Below are 20,908 nucleotides of genomic sequence, written 5' to 3'. Positions count from 1 at the left end.
AGGGAACGGGACTACACGTGGTAAAAATAATTAGGTCAAGTTAGGTTGTGTACAAAGCAGGTGTAGTATTTAGGATCCAGGAGTCATCTGCTCCGTTCACTTTGCCCTGGTTTGTGGTCCACCAGCTTCATATTATCAGCAGAAGGCCAAGGGTTAATTTGATGGGCAGACTCACACCAGCATGTGTGGCACAGTAACAGTGGGACAGAAGATACAGGAGCCACATCACAAGCTGCATATGGAAGAAAATTGTACTGATACTGCCCTGACATGCCTCACTGGAACTCAAAATACATTACAGATTATTTTCAGACACAAATTTTAATTTAAAGCTGGCTGAAATGTTAATGAAGTTTTAGCTCTTTTTCAAAGGGGAAAATTCCCTACTGCTTACGAAAATGTTTTCTTTTTTTTTTCCCTGCCTGATTTGCTTCTAATGACATATAGCAACCAAACCTCATAAAAGAAATTAATCAAGCCTTCATCTCATTTCCCCTTTTCAAGGATGGAAAAAAGGATGGAAAGGTTGAGGTGTGTGATCTTTGGAGTTTCTGATGCATACCAAAACGCAGGTTTTCGCAAACAGTACAGAAAGTAAATTCCTAAGCTAAAGTACCTTTAACTATCATATCCTATGCACACAGCTATATCTTGCTGAAATCAATGGGTTATTATTTCCAGAACCTTAAGAGTGTGGCTGCACTATGATATAAGCTGATTTTAATTGGAGCTGCCCCAAGCCCAGGCTTCCCTCACCTCTTTTCTCTCCTGGCCACATGTCCCTGAGCCCATCCTTGAGCCCAATACCTTACAGGGTAACTGTATGGTTGAGGTAGACTTCAGCTGAATGAAAATTTCTTTTCCATTGTTTTCATCCAAATCAAGCCCCAGTCACAGCTCAACATCCAGGTATGAAACTCAGGGGTCAGAGTTAAAGAGGCAGCAAAACTCTGCAGGTGGAGAAACAGCAACAGAGCAGCCTCAGCACTGATCAGTTTAAGCTGCTATGGACCTACATCTTGAGATATCTAGGGCTGCTCTGGTATATGACATAGAAGGAAGGCTCCAGTCACATAGCTGGAAGCCAAACCAATCATGGCTTTATAGGCAAAAAAGCCCCCACCTCACACGCTAACCTGAAATAAACTAGCAGGCTATGCAGATCATACAGAACAGATGCAGTGGGCTTCTGATGAAAAATAGCTTGAGATAATGGTTCATCGCTACAATCTGCACCAGGGGCAATTTCCAAGTGGCAGGTTGAATTAGCCTCAAGTGACATGCATTACAGTAATACTTCCCTGAGGCAATAAGGCAAGGTCCCACATTCAAAAGAAAGAATCCAGCTTTCTTGCCAAAGGCAAATTATAAAGCTCATGATTAAGAACCACCATTACCAGGACATCCAAAAGCTCCTGAAAAATCTTTCAAGGACTTCAGAAAATACATTTGGAAATAAAGAACAGGAATTTTCTTTTACACCTCTACAGTTACAGTACTCAGTATTTCTTTTGCTACTTTTCCAAAGCACAAGCATTAATTCCCTCCTGATTGGAAACTCAGCTTTCGAACCATCAGGATATCTAAAGTCACTCTGCCCAAACATTTGTGCAAGACGCTGTGGGATGTGTTTCTGGATTTCAGCTGAATATGGTAGACACTGTGGTCCAAGTCTCTTCTTTTAGCTTGCCTGCTCCACGGTTCAAATGTGAGATCTTCAAAAACTGAAACATTTTAAACCCTATGTGAGAGAGATCCTGTGGCAATAAGGCATCACCAGTAGCATTATATAAAATTTCTTCAGGAGGAGGAGTCACTAAGGAACAGCTTCACTAGCCAGTTATCATCCAGAGATGTTTCATCATCTTCAGAAATTACAGTAACCGAGAGAACTGAAAGAATCACTGTGGACACCTGATCTTCATCCACTTTCATCAGGTCAACAACCAATACCCACCTATTCCAGACTGCAGTCAGAATTTTTATACCTCAGTTATAACCAGGCCTCAGGGGTGAAAGTTGGTGGAAAGTAGCTCCTCTTGCACCTTATTAAATTTTGGCATTTATGAAGTTCCACTTTTTGTACATATCTGGGTCATTACACTTTGTATTAGACATTATGGGTGGGATTATCAAAAAAAGAGTGTGATTCTCTATTTGCTCATATCATAGTGAAGTAGTTCAAGTTTGGAGCACAAGTCTGATAAGGAGCGGCTGAGGAAGCTGGGGCTGTTCAGCCTGGAGAAAAGGAGGCTGAGGGGAGACCTGATCACTGTCTACAACTACCTGAAAGGAGGTTGTAGCATGGAGGGTGTTGGTCTCTTCTCCCAAGTAGCAAGTGATAGAACAAGAGGAAATGGCCTCAGGTTGCACCAGGGGAGGTTCAGATTGGATATTAGGAACTTGTTCATGGAAAGGGTTGTGAAGCCTTGGAACAGGCTGCCCAGGGAAGTGGTGGAGTCACCATCCCTGGAGGTGTTTAAAAGTCATGTAAATGAGATTCATAGGAATGTGGTTTAGTGGCAGGTTAACAGTTGGACTCTATGATCCTGAGGGTGTTGGTCTCCTCTCCCAAGTAGCAAGTGATAGGGCAAGAGGAAATGGCCTCAAGTTGTGACAAGGGAGGTTTAAATTGGATATTAGGAAAAAATTCTTCCCAGGAAGGGTTGTCAGGCATTGGAACAGGCTGCTCGGGGAAGTGGTGGAGTCACCATCCCCGGAACTGTTTAAAAGGCATTTAGACAAGTTTCTTAGGGACATAGTTTAGTATTAGAGTTAGGTTATAGTTGGACTTGATGATCCTGAGGGTCTCTTCCAACTGAGACAATGCAACGATTCTGTGATTCTAAGTTGAATACACCAGCAGCACATTCAGGCCAGCTTTGAGAGCTTTTGAAAAGCTCTCCCAACCTGCCCAGAAAGCAGGTGGAAACAAAATTCCACCACCTTGTGTCTGGAAACCAACATCTACAAGTTGCAGCTTGTGCAGTTCAGCCAAGTTAAAGATACTGAGAATTCCCTTCTAGATACAAACAATATTTCTGAAGGTAACAAATTCTTTCAAACATTCACTTTGATTTAATAAATTAAATTAAACACTATTTGCCTCTACCAGCGTTTTAAAGCATGACAGCTAGAACACGAGTAGGTCATTGTTACATACAAAAGTAAAATCTACCTAGTTGTGTATACAGCCTAGATTATGTATGCAGGCCCATGCTCCCCGAGATAACAAAATTACCCAGCTTGCACTCCAAGCCAGTCAGAAACTGTGTAGCTGCAGATACCAAAGTCAAGTCTGAGCCAACCAGTCCTGCTAAGCAGCTGCTATCTGAGTTGCTTATTAGTTCACTAGTACACTGGCCACCACTAAAGGCTTCAGATGGGCTTACAGTGTGCACAGAACAACACGGTCTCAGCTGTCAAAATATCACAGAAATGCAACCATGAATGAGTGCTATCAAAGGGTGGAGGTAGGAGAGAAATCTTTTTAAAATATTCTCAAAACATTATTTTTTTTAACGCTGAAGAGAAAATACTTACTCTTGAATACTGTATAATAACAGGATCATGCTGTTTGTTGGCAGAATGCTAAGTTTCATTTTCAGCAGGAAAAAAATTTGTATAATAATTTCTCCTGATTTAGATGGGTTTTAGGTCAACCTTAGCCACATACAAATGAATGTTTTGTTCAAATTACAGGGTAATTTTAATTAGGACACCTTGTTAGACATCCTGTTGTTCCTGTTTAATGGACTTTCTCAATTACGAGAAGAAACATCTCCCCACCTGACCGCAACTTAAAAGTTAAAGTAAAAATTATGCTGAATAAATATACAAAGATAAAAATTATTTGTTCTGCATTAGATCTTTAGATTTCTGTTAATCTTTATTTGGCAACTTCGGTATCAAAAGGCCAGAGTTCAGAATTCCACACCCATTAAACACCTGTTTAAAAACCACTTGAAGTACTGGAACCAGCCAAATATGCCCCAATTAAGCAGAAACATTGGCACTGCTATCCCGAGTAAGAAACACCCATTGCCATTTGCTCTTGTTAGGTTAAACAGGTTTCTTGGGACACAGCTGAATTCCTGATTACGTGCATTGCAAATGGATGGAGAACTCCAGAACAATAAAATTTAATTCAGTGTAGCCTTCTGTCCAGTTGTCAAGCATGGAATTTTGGGAAAAGTGAAAACTGAAGCTTCAGGAAGCGGCTGGGGGTTATGTGCGCCACACAAGACAACTCGCTTCTTTCAATAAATTGCCTGGCTAACATAAATCTCCCTTATGAGGAAAGGCTGAGGGAGCTGGGTCTCTTTAGCTGGGAGGAGAGGAGACTGAGGGGTGACCTCATTCATGTTTATAAATATGTAAAGGCTGAGTGCCACGAGGATGGAGCCAGGCTCTTCTCAGTGACAATCAATTATAGGACATGGGGCAAGGGGTACAAACTGGAACACAGGAGGTTCCACTTCAATTTGAGAAGAAACTTCTTCTCAGTGAGGGTGACAGAGCACTGGAACAGGCTGCCCAGGGGGGTTGTGGAGTCTCCTTCTCTGGAGACATTCAAAACCTGCCTGGACACATTCCTGTGTAACCTCATCTGGGTGTTCCTGCTGGGGCAGGGGGATTGGACTAGATGAGCTTTCGAGGTCCCTTCCAATCCCTAACATTCTGTGATTCTGTGAAAGAACTATGCAGGGATTTCTTCTTGAAAAATCTCCAAAATTAAGAGCTGATTCCCTTTTTCTTAGCATTTCCTCCTCTATACTTTCTATTAGTTTGATTCCCTTGCACCGTTTTATTTTTTACTTAAAAGTGCAATGCAGCATGTTTTATATTCACTTCAGTGTTAAATTGGTCACTGATTTCTTGATATTTTATATTTATGAACTCAGTGATGGAATGAAAAAGCCCAGAAAATAAAAGCTTTAGTCATAGACAGAGACAGTACTGCAAGTTTTCAAAATATTTTTGTCAACTTCTTTGAAGGCTCTCCTAGAGGGACCAACTGCATGGCAAACAGAAGAATCGCATCTCTATCATTCATTTAACCTCTTTGCCTCTGTCAGGGATGCAGACATGCTTGCCAGTAACCTACAAGTTAAATGGTCTTTTTCCAAATACCCAACAATACACTTCAGGGTGGTATCACTAGACAGAATCAGAGCAGAGTGGTAGTGATTAAAAAGTATGTGTGAAATGGTTCTAATATCCATGCTCAATCCTCTATAATCCCACTTCATTATCAATTTATTAACTTCCTTTGCGTCCTTTCTGTCACACTCCTGTGCTAGTCACTACTATAGCTCAGTTTGGGAAGTGCTCTATTCCATGTGCACAAAAAGCTAGAATATTCCACATAAAATTGGTCAGCTGTATCCAAGTAAAAGATGTATAGAGTCTCTAAACTGATACCTTAAAATTAAATGTATAAAAGGGATGGTTCAGCTCTATAAACACTACTTAATTCACAACTCATATAGTCAGGATGCTAGCAGACTGAAAAGAACATCTATATATTTTTCACTTATGCCACATAGACTTCTTAAGAACATAAATCCTGTTGGTTTTCTACTACTTCTTGTACTTAGCGTAGAATTCACACTTATTTAGTGCCTACATTTCTAAAGTAAACTTTAGTACAAGAAAAAACAATCTAGGAATAAAAGATGCCAGCTAGCAGTTGCTGCTGAACTAAACCTATATTTATTTTCAAGACAACCATAAGGGTGGCAGATGCTTTCTTGTTCCGGCTCGCTACAAATGGCATCAAGAAATCCTAAGATAGACACTTGCATACTTACTCTTTACTTGTTCCCCCCCCTCACCAATAACAAGTATTTTTGCATACAAACACCACTTTCTGATTTGCTTTTTATTTAGATATCCATGGGTGCTATATTCACTGTGGTCTCAAGTACAGTTTCCCTTCCATATTTCTATTGATCTCAACAGGTATCTTGGCTAGCCAAAACATCTGAAAAAGAATAAATATTCCATATTTATTCTCCATTATTTAATTCATAACGAGTGTTGCTGCTCATAGCAAAACCGCTTTGTAACAATATCACTAAAAATTGAGAGCTGCAGTCCTTCGCCATTTCTTAATTTAAGCCTTAGTACCGTCCCCTCTTAGAACTGGTGGCTGACATTTTATTCAGTGGATTATATTTGTAGCTGTAGCACTTCCAGACTACAAAGAGCTGCAAATGCTATCATTACAAATTGATGTTTTTATTGGTAGACGTTTTGAACGACTAACCAGAAAGGAGTAGGAAAGTGGGAGCCTGGATGGAAAGAAAAAAAAAGAAAAAAAGCCCACAAACAAACAAAACACTACAAATCACAACAGGACAAGAGAAAAATCAAGTGGTGACATCACCTTGCTGGATTAGTAAAAACAATTCTGGCTTAATTGGAATTCCTGTTTTCGTCTTCCTTTGTATTTCCATTAGACAGTTATAAAAACGTTTAGCTGCACCACTTTCACAGACACTCTGATAAACTAGCTTGTTTTACTTGTACCTAGGCACACTAAATGCAACTTAAAGGTAGAAATAGTAGCCTTCTTTACTCTAAAAACAAATAGATAAAGGGAAGCATCTACTTTACACTGCACCCCTTGAAAAAGCAGAAACAATTCATTCTATACACATCAACTGGCATTTCAGTTCCAGTGAATCGAAAGTGTACTTTAGACCCTAGAGAAGTTGCCTTCAACAACACTGCGCAAATGCCTGAGCTCAACAAAACGCAGAGAGCTTCAGACTGGCACATTGGCTGGAGAAGCAATGGAATATTCCACAGGAGGAATGACTTTGCTTACATCACAAATATCTACAGGCAAATCACATAATCTTTTAATATGTGATATAAATAAGAGATATAGGTTAAAAGGAAAGAAAGAAACTGCTTCAGAATTGCCTGGAACACTTTGTGGAAATGACTTCTAATTGCCTGCAACAGCAGTTTTTAAAGGTTTGGCAGGAAATAAGAAAGCCCCTGTACGTCAGCTGAGGACAAGGCCCTCTCGGCCTTAGAAATATACGGTAACATCCAACAAATGAGGGGAAAGAGGGGAAAATTTTAAAAAAGCAGCACTGGAATAGGCTAATATAAGGATTTCTGCAACAGAGAAGCCTACCCAAATATTTAAAGCCAAAGGAAAAAAAATAAGAGCTCACAGTTACTCTTGTCTCACTCTTCCTCACTATCAGGATCCTAGAGTGGCATCGTTCATGACAAAGGTGAAAACTGTGGTCTGTGAAACAGAAACTAAAGTAGCACCAAGGTAAAAATAGCTGGAATTAAGAATCCAGATAGAGCTTTTGCCTCTGGGGCAGGGAGGGACAAAAAAGGGAGGCATATAAACTTTATGTGCAGAGTAAGGGGAATTCAGTGGAGGGATATATTAAAAAAATAATGTTTCAATATGTCATTTTGTAATATCACATTGAAAACTACATCATGTGCTGTTACTGTATTTGGCCAAGTGCACTGTTGTGTTCAATTTGAACTTTGATTACAATAAATCACACGACACAGGGAGGCAACCAAATGACTCACAGTCCCTTCTGAAATCTTACTCTATTAAAACTTACACTGTAGTAGGAACGCAGTAACCAAAATCTATGTACACTACACCAGAGGAAGGGGTCAGAAGCATTGAACAGAACATCTCAGTATTGCTTGGTCATTTGTTAGACACAGCCACCTTGCCATGCCAGCAGATAGACTGTTAGAGCAATAGATAAACTCAGTGCGGGCATCTGATACAGCAAACCATGGGCTGCCCAATTTTCTAAGGAAGGCACAGACGCTCCGCACACCTGAGCACAATTAAGTCTCATGGCTTATGAAGAAGAGAGTCGGTATTGGCAGTTCGCTGGCTGGACAGAGAGGGAGGCAGTTGGAGGAGAAGCATAAACCTGTTTCTGCTCGCTACCAACAACATTATTGCAGGCACCAGTAATGAGGTGGCTAGGCTAGAAGGGGAAAAGGATAGAGGACCGAAAGTGCTTTATCAGCTCCAAGACCAGTGCTGGGTTTGGCACTATTTTCACTCTAGTGAGTTAAAAACAAAAACAAAACAACAAAAAAAACCAAACCACCAAGCAGGTGCTAGCAATCTGAGAGACCACATGCCAGCTACAGCTGCTTCAAACTGATTCAATTACATCTGCCTGAATAGTCCCAGGACATTGAATCCACCAAAGGGAACCACAGGTCGAAGGAAGAACCAGTACTTTGGGATTTTAACACTCCATTAAATTAAGGTGGGAGTTCTCCAACTGAAACTGGGGGAGGACATTCAGGCAGGGTCTGAAGCACATCATCACAGCCTAGGATAAGATGGAAGCTGGGAAACAGCATATGCACGACACTGAGACACACGGTAAAAGCCCTTTGGAAATAATGCCTCAAAAATTTCCTGAAGCAGCCTGACAGCAGCACTGCAGTGTTTCCCAGAACGCTGGGTGCAGTACATTTGCTTGAACATGCTCTTGGGATTGGGACTTCACTCCAAACCTTGTTTGTACAAAAAGGGGCCAAGCAGCTGGGAAATTCTGGAGTGTAGCGTGTCCTCATTAGCTCCCATCTGCCATCAGAACTCAGCTCATGGCAAGTTTGGCTAAGTCCTGGTGTTCTCAGGTCCAAATCTGGGTCAGTTTTAATTACACTATACAGAATTCAGTGTGCAGTTTTTAAATCCTTATTATACAGCGCAGAAGAACGGGCAGCTCTCCAACTAATCAATTTTTTAAAAGTACATATATAAAAATTTTAAACCAGGCTAGACAGACAGTGGGTGGAAGAGGGAAGAAAAAAAAAAGTATAAGCGAGTACAGGGGTTAGTTAAGAGAACTGTTAGCAAAAGTGGGTCACCAGCAAGTTCTGCTTTAAAACTTCAAAGGAAGGGGAAAAAGAAAAAAACTCTTCATTTTTAAGACAGTGAAACTGATGTGCAAGACGTATACAATTCATACTGCTTTTAGCGTCGGCATGGGTTACATACAACAATACTGCAGCCAAACTGCTACGAAGGGAAAGATTGTCTTGTGGCTACGGGATCAGAGCAAGCACTGGCTGACCTATTCCCATATTTTTTAACAATATTATTGCCTGGCTTGGGAAAGTTATTTTCCCTACAGTCAAAAATGAAGATTGTGACCTTTACCCCAAAGGTATAAAACAAAACAACACAAAAAAAAAAGGTGCGGTGGTTAGAACTACAGTTCAATGGGATTCTTGAAGGTGATAATGAACTGCAGGATATTAGTCTAAATCCTTCCCAATTAATGTTTTCTGGACTACTGTAACTGCTATTTATTTTCTCTTTTTCTATGCCTTCAAATAGCCATCAGCCAGGTCAAGACTTGAAAAGAGTTTTGCTTGCCAGGTTGCTGGCAAACAAAATGAGAGGAGACACAGAGAACTGCATGTTTTTCACTGAACAGACACTTGGGATAGGATAATACGCCAAATCTTATCTATGTAAATTGGGCTAAAAATCTACTCTCAAAGTCAACAAGCAGAATTTGCCCTGTTTAGAATCTTCGTCAGATGCAAGGGATCAAGTAGAAGTCTTCAGTGACAGCTACTGACATAAAGGTAGCTCAGAAATGGAGTAGGATGATCAAGAAGCAAAGTAAACAGTGATGAAATGATAGATGCTTGTTAGAAGAGCATAATATTCTACCATCCCCTACACAAAAACTGCACCTTCAAAGATTACAAGTTTGCTTTAACCATTTCCATGAAAAATTCCCATTAAAAAAAGATTTCCCTTCATACACTTTGTTAGTATTGTCATAGCTTCCATTTTAGAGCTACAGCATAGCAGAAACACGACACAATTGCGCACTTAGCCTTGTAAATACTTCTTCGCTTGGTAGCCAATCCATACACCTCCAGCTGCTAGACGAATCTAGTACATCCTGACACAGCAAGAAATACACTACGGACTGTTTCAGGATCAACAAAAGCTACAAGGCTAGAATAACCAGACAATGTTTTTTCTTTAAAAGGAAACTTTTTCTTTAATGTAACCCTCCTCCCACAAAGACCACCTCTAATACATGAAAATCCATACATCAAACAAACATTACGCAACAACTCAAGCAGAAATAAAATAACTAAAACCTGCCGCAAGAGCATTACAGTCTTAGGTACAACCACCTTCTCTATTATGGTACCAGTTCTCAAATGCCAGAGGGCTTTTTGCCCATACCACCTGACTGGTCTCAAGCTCTAACTATCCCCACCTGGGCCCACTTGTATTAATTAGGACAATTAGTCTCACTGTCTCTGGGATAAGTGTCAATTTTGTTGAGCTGACACCAAAAAGAATTTGGATAAAAAGAGCAAGCTGAAGCCACAAGCAGACTGGGCAAGGTAATCTCCAATTATTGAGAAGGAAATTACCTCATGTAAATTTGTATTCAAGAGGTCTTGTTTCTTAGCAGAACTTGTAACTATGAAGTTTCTCTGGAGATTAGTAACAGAACAACAACATGCAGGAGGACAACAGCAGCAAACACCAGTAAATTTAGCCCAGACATCATAATTGTATAATTCTTCTAACAGAAATTTTAGTGCCCAGATGTGTCTTTGAACTATTCTCTCTTTTAAAGCTCTGTTAGTGCAGTTAGGCACACTTGATGGATTTTTGAAGACATGACCCATCACTGATTAGGCAGAATAGACAACCTATAACTTACATACACTGAAGAGAGGAGCAATAATGCTGTCCCGTGCTACACATGCTCTCGAACACTGACAAGAAGTCCAATGGTGAAACAAGGTGGCTACTTGGGAAGCCTGGCAAGGGAGGACTGTGCAGTTTAGAAGGAAAGTTCAGCTTCTATTTGATTTTTTAGTTTTAGATCATCTATCAAGGTAGCTTTATTAAAGAATTAACATATGTCTTTGTTTGGCCTCTCTGCTTTTCCTTTTCTTCTATTTGAGATATAGTATAAAAAACCACTCCAAAAGGTAAAAGTCAAAGATGGCTGGCATTGTAACCAAGTGCTACAGTGGACTTTTACTAGGCTCTGTGTAATCTTAAGGACCACAAGTATGACAGGTGTCACTACCTGCTGCAATGATAAAACTACAGATAGAAGGAACACCAGTCTCTGAAGTGTCATTACATTTCACTGTCTAGACATGTAGAAGCTGCAGTGTGGAAAACAAGCCCCTCCCCCCCCCCCCAAAAGACAAGAGACTCCAGGGTGAAAGGGCTGGCTCTGCCCGTGCTCACATCTCCAGAGGCAAAATTCTTTTTCTTTCCTCTCCTCCCTCTAAAATGGTGTTCAGATGTGACCCACATTAAAGTCACTAAAATTCTTCAGGTTCTTCAGTTGATAATGCAACTGCTTCAGAGTGGTCTATTGTCCCACTAACTTGTTCAAGGTGTACCTGGTAGCCCTGAATTCTGACTAGGGAGCCTATGGGAAAGGAGATTGGCTGATACTTCCAAATAATACACGCTGTTCTTGCATACCAAGGTTCCCACAGAAGCACATCTTCCTTCTACAATCCTATTCATAGGAAAATGGTGAAAGGTCTGGTATGGCATGTGAATGCAGATATACTCTATAGTAACAAAGCAAGTATACCATTCTGAGATAGGGGACTTTTTATTTTGCAGACTGTCAGCACCTGGGGATGTTAAAAACGTGACAGTAATTTACAGAATGAATTAAACCATGAGGGGCCCAAGTTCGAAACTGAAGAGAGACTTCTGTCAAACATATCTCCACTAAAATTTGAGGCTACTGTATTCATCTTACTGTATCTACACGTAGCAGCTCGGTCCTCTTAGTGGGGTCTGTCCTTTCAACTGCATGAACTGGAATACCCGAGACAACAGTATGACTTATAAACAGAATGAGTCTCTCTATTTTATTGTCCTTAGTTGCAAGATTTTAAGTCATACACCCTTAACATTTCAATGACATTTTTCTATTGCACTTCATTTGTGAGTGGGTGTTTTTGGTGCTATACAGTCTACATAAAATGAATCAGCACATAAAAATGCAACACCTATTATCATGTTCTGTAAACATCCAGCCCATGGCTTGTGTGTGTTGTGCAGCACAGTTGTTATTACCAGCTAACAACCTGTTCTAAACAAACATAAAAAGTCCTACAGATATAATTTTTGTGAGTTTTAAAAACAGTGGAGAAGGATTAAGAGGAATTTGTGAAATTTCTCTGTTCATTGTACCTGCAGAGGAAGAAGAAACCTGCAGTTCTATTACTGCAATGAGGAGATGGTATCAAGAACAGCCAACCAAAGGGATCACGTGTACTTTCCTATAGCATAATATCCTATGTATATGGTTCTCAAATAGAAACTGAGAGTCCTGACTAAAGTGATGTCAACTCACAAGTTGTGTGGTCCTATTTCCAGCCTGCATGACAAAAGAGAGCAAAAATGCACATAGACCTACACACATATATCAGTTTATTCTCTTCTATTATTTGATAACCAAAATAATATCAGATAATTAATTCAGAAGGCCCTCCACGGTCAGATAGACTATAACCCTAGTTTAAGACAGAAAAGGAAGTAACAGCAGATAAATACAGGATGACAATGAAAAGAAAGTTTACAATATACTGGTTTTATATAGCAATGTGAGATACAAACACCAATTATCCTCATTTTCTAGATGAGGAAACAAAAAGCCCTGGTCTAGAACACAAAAATAAATCAAGGGACTCATGCTGAACATACAAGATTATGTCATACTCTGGCATCTATTCATTTTATCGCATTTACCCTCAGTGCCTGACAGCTAGTGCTTTCTTTTTTTCAGCTTAAGGAATAAACAACAATAGATAAGCACCAGAGCATGTATCTGGAGCACGGTTCGACTGAAAATCTACCATGTCCACACCATGTCCCATTGCAGCCCATACAGGCAGCTGCACAAGCTCAACAGCATCTCCCGGACACCAGCCAGGGCAGTTATTTACTGAATCTGTGGGCAGCGCCCATCAGGAGGCTTGTTGCCCTCCACGAAACCTTTCCAGCTGCTGGCAAACCACTGGCTAGGGATTTCCTGAGCAAGTGGTTACGTTCATATCTTTGTGTTAAACAGCCTTTGATGGACTTTTCTTTCAAGAGTTAATCTAATTTGCTTAGTAAGCAGATGTCCTTCTGCTTTTTCTTCATTTTGGGTTAATGACATCTACTGTCGATATTTGTATTGTGTGTCTAAAGAATGTTTTCTGGAAACGCAGAAAAGAGATCTCTGATACAAATACAAGGAACAGACTGGTCTATATATCACTTCTCCTGGGCTAAAGCAGTGTAGAGTGTAAACAGATCTTAAGACAATGGCAGATCTGTTCCTGTCTGATGATGAAGATTTCAACAGATCATAACAATGCTGTAGCTTTGCAGTTTGTTTAAACAGATTTACAACATACTAACTCCCTTTCACAAGAGCCAAGAGATGTTTAATCTGAGCCAAGAGGCACAAACTGAGTAGATATGAAGGTGACATGGTCTGAATTTGCCAGTCAGACTTGCAGCATGACTGCATCTGCTGCTTGGATGCTGCCTAAATAGGCCAAGATCAAGGTTGCAAAGATAGATCTGATTCTGATCTCTCAAAGCACACAAGACCCAGAAATCAAAGCTCATAATAAAATTTAGGTTTATCCCATGAAGTCTCCTTATATTTCCACACTGCAATGCACATATCACATATGCACACATACACGCACATTCACACTCAAATTTGCGTTATCCCCTGCATTTGTATGTCGTACCACTGCAAATATACTTTGAAAAAACGTGATTGCTAGAGCAAAATAGTACCCATTGGTGCAGAGAACCTATGCTACTGTGCCCCTTTTCTAAACAGAAAACACTGATTCACATCTACTTGCCTCACCTCCCTGCCCCTTTGCCAATGAGGAACTCACCTTACATCTCAGTAGTGCTTTCCTTGGCCAAGTCTGCAACCCCAGGCAACTCAGCCTCAGTTGTAGGCAGCAAAGGCAGAGAGCTCAGCTCGGAGTTTGCCATGCTCAGTGCATGTCACATAACACAAGCAACCTGCTAACGAGCTGCTATGTGCTCTCTCAAAGTCACAGCTGCCAGCAACAATTGAGCAAGTGCAGCCTAGCTTTTCAGGATTCCTGCCTGTTGCCCAGGAACCACACAAAGCACTGGAGATTTTAAACAGGTGCAAACAGTGCTTTTCTCCCATGCCTTGTCCTCCAGTATGCCAGACTGCACAGCCTCTGCAATGGCAACACAAGAAGAACCAGAAAGCAACTAATGAACTTTCAAAAGGCGAGTTGCTACTGATAAAGCGACACTTTTATGACATAAGAAAACCAGCTTGTGCATAGCTCTATAAGCAGATGTGGGAAAGCTTGGTCAGGTTTGCCTTCATGAAGACCTGCTATTTTCCAGAAATATGCAACTGTATTATACTTCTGGGTTACACATTTTTCTAAATTTGTCAGTATTTCTCACCTGCAAAATATTTTGTTAATGTAAGAGGTAATATTTCAGAACATGCAATGATTTAGAATGCATAATGAGCACCGAAAATAAATGAAGAGGGTGTGTTTTAAAGCTTACTTTAAAAATAATTCTGTAGTTGTATAAGAATTGTTAATACTCAAAATTGTCTGTCAAATAAATGTTTTATAACCATAATATTAATCACACAATTATGTAATCGTGTGTATGTCCAGAAATGATGTATGTACTATCTGTTTACAGCCCATTGCTTAACATTCTAATCTTGTACATACACAGCTCAGTGCATAGGTAGACAGAAAAAGTATCTCCTGAACTGAAAATCTGTGAGGCAATTTTTAACAGGCTCATTTGAAAAGACTGCGCTAACTCCAGAATGGTTTGTTTTGTCAATATTGCCTACACTGTGTTAAGGTCATCAGCATGAGTTTGTTATTAGCCACGTTCCCACATTGGTAATCCGGCAAATTCCTGTTAATTTCAGGCAGAATCTTGCCTGAATTGGAAAGGAACAGGAACCGGTTAAGGCCATCAACCAGATGGCCGTTAAGATCTGGCGCTCTGATGTTATGATCAACTACTAGTCTGGTGTCTACCTGCTACTTACAAGCCTACTCACAAGAGCAGGCCTGGGTCAAACCTTGAACAAGGCTCTTCCGCTGTTTGTTCAGAAATGCTACAATGCTGACACGCATGCTAAGGGCTTCTGTCTAAAATGGAACTGCTCAGATAGGTTTTTACCTTCCCTTTTGGATTCGGCTTTCCATTTGGATGGGAGGCTGAAAAGGCTAAAAGGTTCTCTTGTACAGATGCCAACAAAAACAAAGGTAAACTTAGAATTTTCATTAACTGTAAATTACAAGAGCAAACAGAAATAAGGATTGATGTGAGCAACAGGGAATGCTAAAGCTTCACCAAATGTAATGTGTAATGCCTCAACCCAAACATATTTTGGGATGACTGCCAAGAAGATGGGTATAAATGTGGGAGGCTTAGTAGAGTACAGTTTGAGCTAAAATGTGTAAAGTTTTCACTTGTGCTAAGGAAACATTCGTAGGTAGGTAAAAACAAGGCCTTATGAAAAATCCAGTTTTGCATCTAATCTAAATTTCCCTGGGCAAAGCAACTGCTGTCTTCCTAAAGGGATCCTCAAGATAGCTGTTGGTAACATGTAATGATTGAGGATAGTATTGCCATGGGTTAGGCACTTGTTGAATATTGTAAAGTCTAGAGGTGTCTTATCCAGTATTTAGTGGTTTGATGTTCTCATCTAAACCTGAACTGGAATTATTAATTATAATGCTTTTGTCATTTGGTGATCCAATGACACCTGCAAAACTACACGCCAGAAATGTAGACTCCGTATAACAAGCTTTCAGATGCTATCTCACCTTACACTGTAATCCACTAGATCTTTTGACCCAGAATCTCCTAGAAGTGATGGATGTAGCATCCCAAACCATTAGAGCTTCTCCAGCAAAGTGTAATTACAGTGTCCTGCATGTTGTTGGGGCTGTAGTGGAAAGGGCACCAAATAATCTCTCATCAGTGCTAAAATTGCCCCAGCAGAAAAAGGGCAACATGGTTGAGTTTTGGCTCAGCTACTGTCAGAGCTGTGCCTCAATAGTAAGAGTATAAGGTGCTTGACTAGAAGACTAGTTCATGAACTAGGACTTAAGTTTACTTCCCATTGGATAAATGATGGACAATTCTAGTAAAGACAAGCGGCTGCAGAGTAAAAGGCTATTAATTCTATCAAAATGTTCAAGACAGGCTCATTTACCAGCTTTTTTTAAGGTACTTTCTTCTTGAGTTGACAGATCAATTCTTTCAGCAAAAAATGTCAAAATGGCTGTAAAGCATTTAACCTAGTTTTTCTGCACAGACTTTAGAAAGCATATACAGTAATGAAGCTCCCAGAAGCCATTTTACTGGCTACCACTTCAGCTTTCATTGTGTGATTTGTTCCAAGATCTTGAGACAGTAACACAAGTTACTTCATGTTTCTCTATGCATCCTTCCCTCTCTGTGCCTCAGATAATACAGCATCTGCAGCTGACAGATATGGACGAGCTTTTGATTCCCCTTAATGCACCTCCAGTCCACAGATGTGGAACTATGAAGCGCCCATTGACAACACTGTACAAGAATTGTACTGACAATACCCAATGAATCCCATTACCTGGCAAACAAGCATGATGGTGACAAACAAGAGATGGTGACAACAGAAACTTATCCCATCTAAATGAGAATTAAAATCTTGAAAGACACAATCTATTCATTCCATTGTTCAACGTGTAGATATATTCAGCTTGGAGGACTAAAGGCAACAAGTAACGTAATGTTACCTGTCACCAGGGAGTAATAATACAGCCCCCATTGGTAGGAGAGACTGTCTTCTCTTTTGCTGGAGAATGTCTCCCTTAAGGCTAGCATTGGCACAAGAATGGTGAGAGCATTTAGGAAGGACTCTAAGGTAAACGCAGCTCAGATTTGTCTCCGCACTTGCCAGTGACTACGTGTCAGGCAAAGACATTTCTCAGGTTGTCCAAGAACAGAAAGTACACAGTGTATACAGTGGAGTTTAATGACAACTATGATTCAAAAAAATCCCTTTAAGTCAAAGTAAGGATCATAGACACTGTGGAACAGGCCAGAACTCACTATTCTGGCAACAACCTTACAGTGAAGTTACCCACTCTGTAAATTGAAACTTTCCTTCAAATTATATCAAGTTGTATGCACCTCAGCAAAGCTTAGAGGACTCTGAAAGAAGAATGTATTCTTTTCTGCAGTGGCTTCTGTAAAATAAAAAACCGGACTAACCACAGTCTTCACTGGTGCCAGCCAGACCGCAAAGCGTACCATCAACACTCTGCTCTAAGGTAAAAGCTATTGTAATTTTAAAAGAATATCAATTATACATCCTGGCCCAGAAGTGCTATAACCTGACTTCAGATTTCTGATAAACTACAACTTCCTACACTCCTAAATAATACCAGAATAAGAAACATCAGATTACTTTCTAGGAGATATTTACAAAACTCTGGGATATTCTAAGCAGATACAAGCAAATATTACTATTCTGAGTAGCACTGCAAGCTGCCCTCCATCCACAGCAATGTGCAGGCTGTCATTTTTGTAGTTAGGATGCATTTTGCAGCAAGACTTAACTGTTCTTTCAAGTGCACTGTACTGCTAGTTGTTATCACAATTATTTATAACTAGGGACATCCATCTCCTACTAACCTTCTGTTCTGGTCCAATATACAGGAAACAGTATTTGGAGTGTTGAAGTACATTTATAAGAATTTCAACTCAACATTTGTTAGCCAGATTCTGCCCTCTGTTTTTGACTGTAATCTCAGGCAAGTCAAAGATGGTGTTCAGTTTTTCTCTCTATTGTGTGCTATGTGTGTATAAAAAAATTTGATACAAGGTCAGGATAGCAAGTGAAGATGTTCGTCTAAAGAAGGGCTTTTTCAAGAGACTTGTAAACATGAGACCACTAGTTGAGTTTCTTCTTTAAACTGTATCATAAAGGCACTGTAGCATTCTTTAATACAGAGGAGGAGTGGAATAGTGCATGAAACACTCAAAGCCAGCAGTGAATTATGCTAAAACCTTGAGAAAGTTACTTAACTGTTCTGTGTTTCAGTTCCTCCATCTATCAAATGGTGATAATGATACTTTGTAAAACCGCTCTAATGTTCTTTAAAAAATATATTATCATTTGGAAACTTGCAAAATGCACTGGAATTTCTAAAAAGAACCAAGAATATAGGAATAATTATTGCTTTAAACGTTTGTTGCAATATTTTAATACAAGTCATACCTTTCTTATAAGTACTTTACAATATTCTCAAGTGTTTAGATGTACTGTTTAAGTGAATCAGCTACAATTACCATATCTCTAGCGTACTTGATTTGAAGATACTACATGCTTTAAGTTTAAACATCCAGCTCTTGGTTGAAACGCAAATCTTTTCATGGACCTCAGGAAGAGACGGACTGGGTCCTGTATTTTTTCCTAAGACAGGCAACAGTCCTCCAGCTGAGGCAGCACTGCATTCTTTGAAACATACCATAATTAGGAAACTAAAAGAAAAAGAAATGAACATAGTGTCCTGCCCTCTTCGACATTGTTTTCCGCACCTACATGATACAGATGCCACAGAAGACTCACTCTTACTTTGAAGTGCAGGAAAATACATCATGGTAAGAGACTGAGTGTCATTCAAAGCATCCTTTGAAACTTCCTAACAACTGCAGCTGAGCTTTGTATCTAGAGATGTTTTAATGACTCGTTTATTTTTCTGTACTTTAAGAGCACAGAAGAGCAAATTCATTACATGTTTAAAACTCAACATATTTTGCCGGTTTTAGATATTTAAATACTTCTACAAGTTTATCCTGCTTAAATATCTGCTTGTAAGGTGTAATCCAAAAGTGCCTGGACGTACATATTGTAGGTCAAATTCCAGGTCATCAATCAGTTAGTTTTGTTTCTTAAGGCAGGTATTTTAGTGCAGAAGAGAGCTGTTTCTTCAACTTCACCTAACAAGAACAGATCACAGAGTTTCTCAAACAATCAACATTACAGATGAGACCAAGTGTGGAAACTGCGAAGCCCAGAAGATTATTTTCTCTGGACATATTATTAAAAATCAAAAACAAGGTATCAGAACTGGGGATGACTCGCAAGTTTAGAGACAGCACTCATTATATACCAAATGTTACAATAGTTATATTACTGAAGAAGAACCAAGCTGAGGAGATTCTACAGGCATTTCATCTTTAATAAGTATTTCATTCACTAACTGTAATACAGAGAAAAGAATTTCTATCCATCAAGTTATTCAATCATACTTATAGCAGATAAAAATTTACAAGTATTAAGTTAGCTACAATCACCTTATCTCCAAGTAAAAAAAATATGTACATATTTGAATAAAAGGCAGCAAACAGGATTTTCTTATTCTTATCAAGATTAATATAATACTTGCATGCAAATAGGACTTCTTGATAAGAGTTACAAGAGCAATGTGTGAAATTCCCCCCATTTTAGGTACAATTAAGAAAGCAACACCAGAAATATTAGCAAAAGGGAAAAATACGGTCATCCAAATTAAAATTATGTTAAAAAAAAAAATAAATGTATGGCCCTGAATCTGTGGTAGACCTGTAAGGAGAGATTGCCAACTAGAAGAAGGGGGATGAGGTGGGATGCCCTCAGATACATGAGAGCACAGTGTGCGGAACAGAGTCAAGGAGCAGGAATGTGCCCATGCAGGTTGTGTTAGAGATTCAAATGTCTCCAGCTCAAGTGACTAATGTGAATGTGCAGAGAGACAACCACTTCAAGCAGAACTTTTTACTGATTAAGTCACTACCATAAATCTCAATATGTTCCCTGCCATATTGGCAGCCTGTCCCTTTTTTCCTTTTAACTGTGGGCCAGATCCTCAGCTGGTATAAGTTGGCATCGCATTTTGTTGCCTTCAGTGGAGCTAAGCCAATTGATGCCATCTGAGCATCTGATATTATATTTCTGTAGCAGTTAAAAAATGATACGGTGGCATTAATTATTACATAGCATGTCTCAGAACCTCATAGCAAGGGTGGAAAGACTTCTCATTTATAGTCACCAGTTAATATACAAAGTGGAAGGGTCAGTTGGCATTCCAAGCTCAATTTGATGGCTGTAAAGCTACTAGTCATTCCAAACACAGGAGAAACCATTTCTCATTTTCCTATGTGATCTATATACTTCAAATTTGTTACCTCAAAGGCGTGTAGTAACTATGCTACCTCCTTAAAGCGCAACAAGCTATTGCATTGAAAATGCAATGGATCTGATATGCAGAATAGGTAAACTGGGGCAGACAAAAATTCATTTAACTGAGAAGCCTGAGTCCCACTACCAGCAGTGGTGCTGAGGGAAAGAGGGTAAGTTCAACCTTCATCTGTGAGCATTCTGCTGCAGACTAACAGCACATCAGGGATGCAAACTGAAAAATCCTTCAGGTTCTAGCTGCAAGTCAAAATATACCTGTACGTTTATTCTTAACTGTTAGGAAGAGCTTTACAGTGATAACTCTGTACCATCTTTCTCCAATGGACGATGCAGAGGAATCAGAAAATGGAAGACAGTCGTCCTTCCAAGGTCCAGAGGGACAGTGGTTACGGAACTCAGAACATTAGCTTAGTCTTTCTGTATTCATATTTTTGCTTCCTGCTTGGGTTTTGTTGTTGAGAGGGTTGTTGTTTTAGGGTTTTGTTGTTGTTGTTGGTTTTGGCTCTGTTTTCTGATAGGCCACCCTGCCCTGTAGAGCTAACTGGCTATATTTCAATAGCCAGTTGGAATAGAGTCTTTGGATTTCTGAC

The 20,908-nt window shown here is 39.7% G+C and overlaps 1 protein-coding gene across 10 annotated transcripts in view; it reads right to left on the bottom strand.

The window, feature by feature from the left end:
- The window catches only part of ZBTB20 (zinc finger and BTB domain containing 20), a 512,466-nt gene that overhangs the window by 385,846 nt on the left and 105,712 nt on the right, over positions 1–20,908 (bottom strand). The gene's annotated exons all lie outside the window — the stretch shown is intronic.

This window comes from Streptopelia decaocto (genome assembly GCF_964273445.1).
Source record: "Streptopelia decaocto genome assembly, chromosome: 1".
Classification (NCBI taxonomy): Eukaryota; Metazoa; Chordata; class Aves; order Columbiformes; family Columbidae; genus Streptopelia; species Streptopelia decaocto.
The sequence above is the reverse complement of the archived record's forward strand: the minus strand, read 5'-3'. Positions and strand labels throughout refer to the sequence as shown.